Consider the following 9,313-nt stretch of genomic DNA (forward strand, 5'->3'; position numbering starts at 1 on the left):
CGGCCAAGGCAACAAAGGAGTGGCTCAAGAAGAAGCACATTAAGGTCCTGGAGCGGCCTAGCCAGTCTCCAGACCTTAATCCCATAGAAAATCTCTGGAGGGAGCTGAAGGTTCGAGTTGCCAAACGTCAGCCTCGAAACCTTAATTACATTTTTGACGTGCGTTTTTCTGAATTTTTTTGTTGTTATTCTGTCTCTCACTGTTCAAATAAACCTACTATTAAAATTATAGACGGATCATTTCTTTGTAAGTGGGCAAACGTACAAAATCAGCAGGGGATCAAATACTTTCCCCCCCCCTGTATATTGGCCATATACCACAAACCCCCTGGGTGCCTTATTGCTATTATAAACTGGTTACCAACGTAATTAGAACAGTAAAAAGTAATATTGTCATACCCGTGGTACATGGTCTGATATACCACAGCTTTCAGCCAAATCAGCAGTCAAGGCTCGAACCAGGTTTAGAATTGGAAATGAATCCCCTTTGGCCATAACTATGGATAAATCTGAGAGGAGAGTTTGAGTGATGAAAGTTGGCCAGAGGATCTTGAAATCTCTAAGCAAGAAACACTTGGATTAACATTAAAAAAAGAATGTTAGGCTATTTTCTGGCAATTGTGCTGTTACTATGTGCCAAATGTTAAGACTACAAACTGTTAAATGGCCCATTTGCGAGATTGACTTGTCAATTCAGTAGGCATAGGCTCCAGACTAAAATCTGGGTTTATGGTTGCAATTCAATTTTGCCATGGTTTGCTTAGATAAAGGCAGGAAACCTATGATGGGCCTACATCTCATTTCCGTCTACAGTAGCCTAGACAAGATGCCGTGTCAAGTGTGCTCCCTCTCTGGCCTCTAAGTCATCAGGCTGCTCATTATCCCTCACACTTGTCACCATCTTCATGCGCCTACGGGCAATTTTTGGCCCTCCCTATGGGGGCGGGAGGGGGGGTGATAAGTGACAGAATTAAGTGTGGCGACACAGACTATATATATATATATATATATATATATATATATATATATATATATATATATATATATATATATATATATATATATATATATATATATATATATATATATATATATATATATATTTTTTTTTTACAAGCGGCAGATGGGATTTTTGAGAGTGCCTGTCCCAGATACTTTCATTAGAGACAATGTTTGTTTTTTCCCATTGTTGATAATTTTGTACTTAATGTTCCTGCTACCGTCTCTTATGACCGAAAAGAGCTTCAGTATATCAGAACAACAATTACTCACCTCGAACTGGACGCAAATTTTAGTGAAGAGAGCACGACAACACCTTTTCCCTCTCAGGAGACTGAAAATATTTGACATGAGTCCCCAGATCCACAAAAGGTTCTACAGCTGAACTGCAGATTGCCCCTTTAACTAAGCTCTCAAAGCATCTAGAAGTTATTCAAAATAAATTAACCAAATAGACTGTGGAGATCAGTGTGACTTAAAAAAAAAATGCAGGTGCTACAAAAAGCCCTGTGAAGTAAACAATGCATGAAATGTAAATATAAAAACTTGAACTAAAGGTTGTTGGAACCAGTTCTTTAATAAATAAAGTATAATTCTATGTTGATACATATCTTCTGGAGTGATATCGTTGCAATATAAGTTGGATTGAAGTATGTGTGAGCTATTTTGGTGAGTTGTTTGGTCTGTGACAAGAAAACTATTAAGATAGGGGTAGAAACACAAAAAAACTATCCCTTTACGCATTTATGACATAGGATTTTCAAGCCAAATGCCTCTATTATCTGAGTGAATGCACAGCGGTCATCATTTACCTGTATTATTTGACAACACTTGGCATTTAAAAAAACTGAAATGGAACATTAACGGAGGAACATTCTCTGAAAACATTCATAAACCCAGAGCGAATGTGGTAAGTAGGGCCACATCAAAATAAAAACATTTTAGAGGGCTCCTGTGTTGACAAAAACTATTGCTAACTGGTTGAAACACTACGTACACAACATATATTATTATGTTGATTTGACAATACATGCCTATTGAAACTAACTGGAAGTTATAAACCTGCTAAAATAAACATTTTGAAAATATTTAGCCAGATAAAACAATGTCACATATCATATCGGTAATTTTGGGGAAGGGGCTGGACGGAACCAAAGCAAAGAAATTAAATATCAAAGCCCCCCCACCTTACCTTCCTACCCACTACTTACCTAACTAACACCACCTGGTGCACCTGGGCCAGCACAGAAAAAATGTATGATATGTATGAAATGTATGCATTCACTACTGTAAGTCGCTCTGGATAAGAGCGTCTGCTAAATGACTAAAAATGTAAATGTAAATGCACTAACCAAAATACAGGGGATGGTCCGCCCAGATCTTTCCTAGTGTGCATAGACAGTAAACTACTACGGGTTATGTATGCCCACGGGCCTCTTGCCTAAGCACTCCCTAGGTGCCTTCCCCTTCCCCCCTGGGAACAAATGCAACAGAATAACTCAAACAATTTCAATAATCAAAACACTTCGTCCTATTGACACAACAAATCAGCTCCTACACAATACTTAACCAAACAACACAGACTTTACCAATCAGCTCCCCAGCAACAACCAACATAATAGCCATCAGCCTCCTCTCTCAGCAATCATCTCCCTTCTGAGGAACAGAACACTGGCTTATAAAGCTTCAGAAGGAGTTGGTAATTGGAGACAGCTGCGTCCTGACGAGGGGGCGGGGTCAGCTATCCTATCATCAATGGGGCTGACCAATCAGCTGCTTGTAGAGAATTTCAGGAATCCATTTCCTGAAATACATACATGAAAATACACAAACCACAACAGAAACTGGGGAATGTAACACTCTCCAGGAAAAACATCGGGGACAGACTGATATTCTGAAAAAGGTACAGGGATTGGACTGCTGAGGACTGGGGTAAAGTCATTTTCTCTGATGAATCCCCTTTCCGATTGTTTGGGGCATCCGGAAAAAGCTTGTCCGGAGAAAACAAGGTGAGCGCTACCATCAGTCCTGTGTCATGCCAACAGTAAAGCATCCTGAGACAATTCATGTGTGGGGTTGCTTCTCAGCCAAGGGAGTGGGCTCACTCACAATTTTGCCTAAGAACACAGCCATGAATAATGAATAGTACCAACACATCCTCCAAGAGCAACTTCTCTCAACCATCCAGGAACAGTTTGGTGACGAACAATGCCTTTTCCAGCATGATGGAGCACCTTGCCATAAGGCAAAAGTGATAACTAAGTGGCTCGGGGAACAAAACATCAATATTTTGGGTCCATGGCCAGGAAACTCCCCAGACCTTAATCCCATTGAGAACTTGTGGTCAATCCTCAAGAGGCGGGTGGACAAACAAAAACCCACATATTCTGACAAACTCCAAGCATTGATTATGCAAGAATGGGCTGCCATCAGTCAGGATATGGCCCAGAAGTTAATTGACAGCATGCCAGGGCGGATTGCAGAGATCTTGAAAAAGAAGGGTCAACACTGCAAATATTGGCTCTTTGCATCAACTTCATGTAATTGTCAATAAAAGCCTGTGACACTTATGAAATGCTTGTAATTATACTTCAGTATTCCATAGTGACATCTGACAAAAATATCTAAAGACACTGAAGCAGCAAACTTTGTGGAAATTAATATTTGTGTCATTCTCAAAACTTTTGGCCACGACTGTATGGCAAGAACTGTGTTTGTTTATATCAATCCTTACCCTGTATATGGGGGTACTTGGCCATCAGCAGCAGACCCCAGCGCAGGGTTGTCCCGGTGGTGTCGGTACCAGCACCAAACAGGTTAGAAACTGATAAGGGAATTATATAATAAAGGTAAATGAATAAAATAAAGAATCACATAACCAATTAGTAATTAGTAGTTATGTAGCATGTATAATGAATAATTAAAGTACTAATTGACAGGCCCATAACGTCTAGTAGAGGCCTGGGACAAAATGTGTGTGTGTGTGTGTGTGTTTTAGTGGGCTTAAGATAACAACAAGTAGACTGCGATTGACCCGGCAGCTGAGGAACTTTGAGTAACTTAGAGAAGAAAGGGAGTGACCCTCAAGGTTTCTCTAATCTCGGGGGAAAGGAACAGACAGCACTGGATAGTGATTAACAGTGGTGAGAAGTCCGGGGAGGGATACACACGAACAGTAGGTGAATTGTATGTATGTGCGTAGGATATCTATTATTTGTGTGTAGGTATGTGTGTAAGCGGGGAGTGAGCATAAAATGAACATCTTTGTGTAATGTACTTCAGAACGTTCTCTGAATAAACTGTACAGACCTTTTGCAGAAAGCTGAGTCCTTGCCTAATTATTCTTAACCCAGTGTCTTACAAACCTTGGGGAATAGTCAAAGCTTATTGATTGTTAATTATTATCATTGGGATAGAAAATTCCACTGACAGTAACACTAAATACCAGGTTGTTGTCATGGTACAAAGAATCCATATTGCCATATCGCCAGATTCCTAAAAGAAACAGACCTCAGATGACACATGAATTATGTACTACAGTTACTTAAGGAGCTGTTATAAGTTATTCACAGATAATCAACATGTTCTATTAAAGCAGCTAGAGGAAGTGTTTTGGTGTTTGAGTCTGTGAGTTTACATGAAATTCTGCTGATAAGGAGAACTGTAATTCTATCCTCCCTCATCTGGCATTCAGTCATATGTATACTGGGCACACACTGGATGAATCTACGTTGTTTCTACTTAATTTCAATGAAATTACGTTGAACCAATGTTGAATACACGTTGAATTGACATCTGTGCACATTGGTATGGTAGTGTTGGACAAGTCAAATGAATTGTGTTCTGCTGCAGGATCCAAGTGCACCACATGGTGGTATAATTAGAATTATAAACTGGGTTCAAATCAAATCCAATTTTATTTGTCACATACACATGGTTAGCAGATGTTAATGCGAGTGTAGCAAAATGCTTGTGCTTCTAGTTCCGACCATGCAGTAAAATCTAACAAGTAATCTAACAATTCCACAACAACTACCTTATACACACACAAGTGTAAAGGAATGAATAAGAATATGTACATAAAAATATATGGATGAGCAATGGCTGAACGGCATAGGCAAGATGCAGTAGATGGTATAGAGTATGTAAGCGTTATATAAAGTGCCATTGTTTAACGCTAGTGATACATGTATTACATCCAATTTTTACATTATTAAAGTGGCTAGAGATGAGTCAGAATGTTGGCAGCAGCCACTCAGTGTTAGTAATGGCTGTTTAACAGTCTGATGGCCTTGAGATAGAAGCTGTTTTTCAGTCTCTCGGTCCCAGCTTTGATGCACCTGTACTGACCTCACCTTCTGGATGATAGCGGGGTGAACAGGCAGTGGCTCGGGTGGTTGTTGTCCTTGATGATCTTTTTGGCCTTCCTGTGACATCGGGTGGTGTAGGTGTCCTGGAGGGCAGGTAGTTTGCCCCCAGTGATGCGTTGTGCAGACCTCAATGTGCATCTCGATTGTGCATCTGTAAAAGTTTGAGTGTTTTTGGTGACGAGCGGAATTTCTTCAGGCTCCTGAGGTTGAAGAGGCGCTACTGCGCCTTCTTCACCACGCTGTCTGTGTGGGTGGACCATTTCAGTTTGTCCATGATGTGTACGCCGAGGAACTTAAAACTTTCCACATTCTCCACTACTGTCCTGTCAATGTGGATAGGGGGCTGCTCCCTCTGCTGTTTCCTGAAGTCCATGATCTTCTCCTTAGTTTGTTGACATGGCGTATGAGGTTATTTTCCTGACCCCGGCCCTCACCTCCTCCCTGTAGGCCGTCTCGGCGTTGTTGGTAATCAAGCCTACCACTGTCTGCAAACTTGATGATTGAGTTGGAGGCGTGCATGGTCACTCAGTCATGGGTGAACAGGGAGTACAGGAGAGGGCTGAGAACACACCCCTGTGGGGCCCCAGTGTTGAGGATCAGCGGGGTGGAGATGTTGTTTCCTACCCTCACCACCTGGGGGCGGCCCGTCAGGAAGTCCAGGACCCAGTTGCACAGGGCGGGGTCGAGACCCAGGGTCTCGAGCTTATTGACGAGTTTGGAGGGTACTATGGTGTTAAATACTGAGCTGTAGTCGATGAACAGCATTCTTACATAGGTATTCCTCTTGTCCAGATGGGTTAGGGCAGTGTGCAGTGTGATTGCATCGTCTGTGGACCTATTGGTGTGGTAAGCAAATTGGAGTGGGTCTAGGGTGTCAGGTAGGGTGGAGGTGATATGGTCCTTGACTAGTCTCTCAAAGCACTTTGTGATGACGGAATTGAGTGCTACGGGGTGATAGTCATTTAGCTCAGTTACCTTAGCTTTCTTGGGAACAGGAACAGTGGTCGCCCTCTTGAAGCATGTGGGAACAGTAGACTGGGATAAGGGTTGAATATGTCCGTACACACTCCAGCCAGCTGGTCTGCGCATGCTCTGAGGACGCGGCTAGGGATGCCATCTGGGCCGGCAGCCTTGTGAGGGTTAACACGTTTAAATGTTTTACTCACGTTGGCTGCAGTGAAGGAGAGCCCGCAGGTTTTGGTAGCGGGCCGTGTCGGTGGCACTGTATTGTCCTCAAAGCGAGAAAATAAGTTATTTCGTTTGTCTGGGAGTAAGACATCGGGGTCTGCGACAGGGCTGGTTTTCTTTTCTTTTTTGGATCCTGGATGCTGATTGGCCGGTATGATGCAAAATTACTAGTTTACTGTTCTAATTATGTTGGTTAACAGTTTATAGTACCAACAAGGCACCTCTGGGTTTGTGGCATATGGGCAATATACCACAGCTAAGGGCTGTATCCAGGCACTGCGCCTAAGAACAGCCCTTAGCTGTGGTAAATTGGACATATACCACACCCCCTCGAACCTTATCGATTAATTCGATTCTATAGTTATACTGAGCAATATTAATTCAACACGTTATTAAATATGCATCAGATGCAAATTCTGGTAAGTGTATTCAAACCTTCTGCCATAGACAATGGCTGAGATTATGTTGAAGACGGCATAAATCATAGGCTGGGCGGTGTCAAATGCCTTACCTGTGATAGACAAAACATCTAATCAATTACAAAATAAGCTTTCCAGAACCGACACGATCACTAAACAAGCCTAACTAATTTATCTATTTACTAATAATATGGTTAAAAATAACCAGGCAATTAGGGCTACACATCACTTAAATACATTATGCTAATTCTACTACTACAGTGTAGAGATACTGGTATTGCTCTTACCCTCAGGTTTTTCATACACTTCAGTCAGGTAGTGAATTTCCTCTAAGATTTTCTCCTTGCTCAGTTTCTTGCCCATCTCAAAGTCTAAGGTTTGTCAGGGCAAAGAGCCTCTCTTTCCATGAGTCTCCATTGGAAAACAGAATCCCTGTAAAGAAGGTAGTTTGTTTCCATGATATTTCAAAGTGAAATAGAAAAGACATATGCCATTTCATAATTGACTCATTCATAATAATTATCATATACCAAGAAAATGAATAATCTGCCAAATTATCTATGCATCTGTCATGACGTTGGCCTCTTTGGGTACAGGGAGGACAGTTGACCCCCTCCCCTTTGTACCATCCCCCAACCTACCTTCCCCAACCACCCAGGCCCTGTGTGAAAGGGTTGTAAAAACGCTAAGAGGAGAATCTCCTACCACATGTTTCATAGAGAGACAAAGGAAATTCTTCCAACTCATAGAATTGGAGAACCGAACGACATTTGTGTTCTGGAGAAGGTATGGAAGATTGGTGAAGAATCCAGCTACGAACTGGTCCGCTTGGTACAATTTTGTGATACTCAGAAGAGACAATATAGCCATATTACCATAAAACTGTTTATATAATAGCCTCAGCGATGAGACTTGCATCATAATGGTTGTATAAAATGTATTAATAAGGATAAAGCTATTTGTAATACATTGAGATGCTATGTACTGATGTTAATGTGATAAGCTTGGTACAGAAATCCAATTCTAACTCAGTCATCGGCACGCCCCCCAGGGACACAGACAGGACCAGGCGTCATTTGACAAGCCTGTTCTAGGGTCACCTATAAAACCCACCCTGATTTACATTTCTCCAGACCAGGCCTCCACTCCATGGCAAGTTGGCCAGTAGGTTTGACCTTCCAAGTACTCTACTGAAAGTGAACCATACCACGTGGTTAACTTTTAGACTATTGATACCGACAGAATAAGAACAAGTCTTTGATATTAATTATTAGTCTGCAGCTAAGTAAATTATATAATTGAACGCGAAGACCAACGAAACATCCATTCTATGACGACATTAATGAATGTCGCTCTGAAAGATCCATTCTAACCGAGAGAGAGAGAGAACGCGGACAAAACTCTCCAACAGAACAGAACTCTTCAACAAGGATCCCGACGACACACTGAGCGTAAATATATATTGATTGCAATTGTTCCCGAATGAGTGAGCGTTCAATTGTCAATTGTTAATATTAATGAACTCTGTAGGTGTGCATCCTCAGCTGACTTTTTATGACCCATTGTTCTACAAGACACCAGCCAGGCCTGTTTAGACCATTAGGGCACATTACTCTACCAATCCTTTGTGATGATAATTACTGTTTGTATGTTTTCTGTTAATTACTTAGTGTAGTAAATAAATGATTTTAAGACAATTGATGTATGGATGATTTTAGTAAAGACTGGGTTCGTGCAGATACAACAATTTACGACGTTTGGAATGAGACTGGACGCGAGGTAAAATACACCATTTAAACCAGAAGATAATCGGCCTATACTATAATATAATATTATAATATAGGAAAGTTATATTAGGAAAATTATAACTTTGTAATCTGAATATTTTCCTTGGTGCCCCGATCTCCTCGTTAATTACAATTAAACGATTAATCAGTTAATCGCGTGATAATAATTACAGGGAGTTAATTGATAAACATGTCTTCAGTTTAATGGTACCCCAAAGACACGACATATCCTTTCTGGGCATGACCATCTGTAAATGCTAATGAATCATAGACATTTATATTATTTGCAGAGGATTAGTATAAGAACCTTTGATGGCCTTGCTTTCAATGACAATAACATATTGATTACTCACATTTCTATGTGAATTTGGTCAGGTCGCCCAAAAACGTACCTACTGCAGCTTAAAGGTAATTCCCCAGTTTTGGTCAATCTCTTTAAGAATGTGACAAAGCCAGAATAAGTCAAATATCATTACCATGTCCTTGGTTTAGTTCACTGAGCACAGGAGTGATGTCCCTGTCCACAAAGTCCTCTGCCTGATTCAGAACGC

The 9,313-nt window shown here is 41.0% G+C and overlaps 1 long non-coding RNA gene across 3 annotated transcripts; it reads right to left on the minus strand.

The window, feature by feature from the left end:
• Positions 1-6,678: 6,678 nt before the first annotated feature.
• LOC115171789 (uncharacterized) lies at positions 6,679-9,303 on the minus strand. Of its 3 annotated transcripts, none has more exons than XR_003871248.1 (3): positions 9,239-9,303; positions 7,263-7,407; positions 6,679-7,067 (listed from the first exon to the last, which is right to left on the minus strand). It is a non-coding gene; the product is annotated as an uncharacterized LOC115171789 (long non-coding RNA). The 3 variants fall into 3 exon arrangements; XR_003871249.1 differs by having other exon boundaries at positions 6,679-6,812; positions 6,883-7,407; XR_003871247.1 differs by having other exon boundaries at positions 6,679-7,407.
• Between the last annotated feature and the right edge of the window lie 10 nt (positions 9,304-9,313).

The sequence above is a fragment of the Salmo trutta genome, chromosome 32 (assembly GCF_901001165.1).
Source record: "Salmo trutta chromosome 32, fSalTru1.1, whole genome shotgun sequence".
NCBI lineage: Eukaryota > Metazoa > Chordata > Actinopteri > Salmoniformes > Salmonidae > Salmo > Salmo trutta.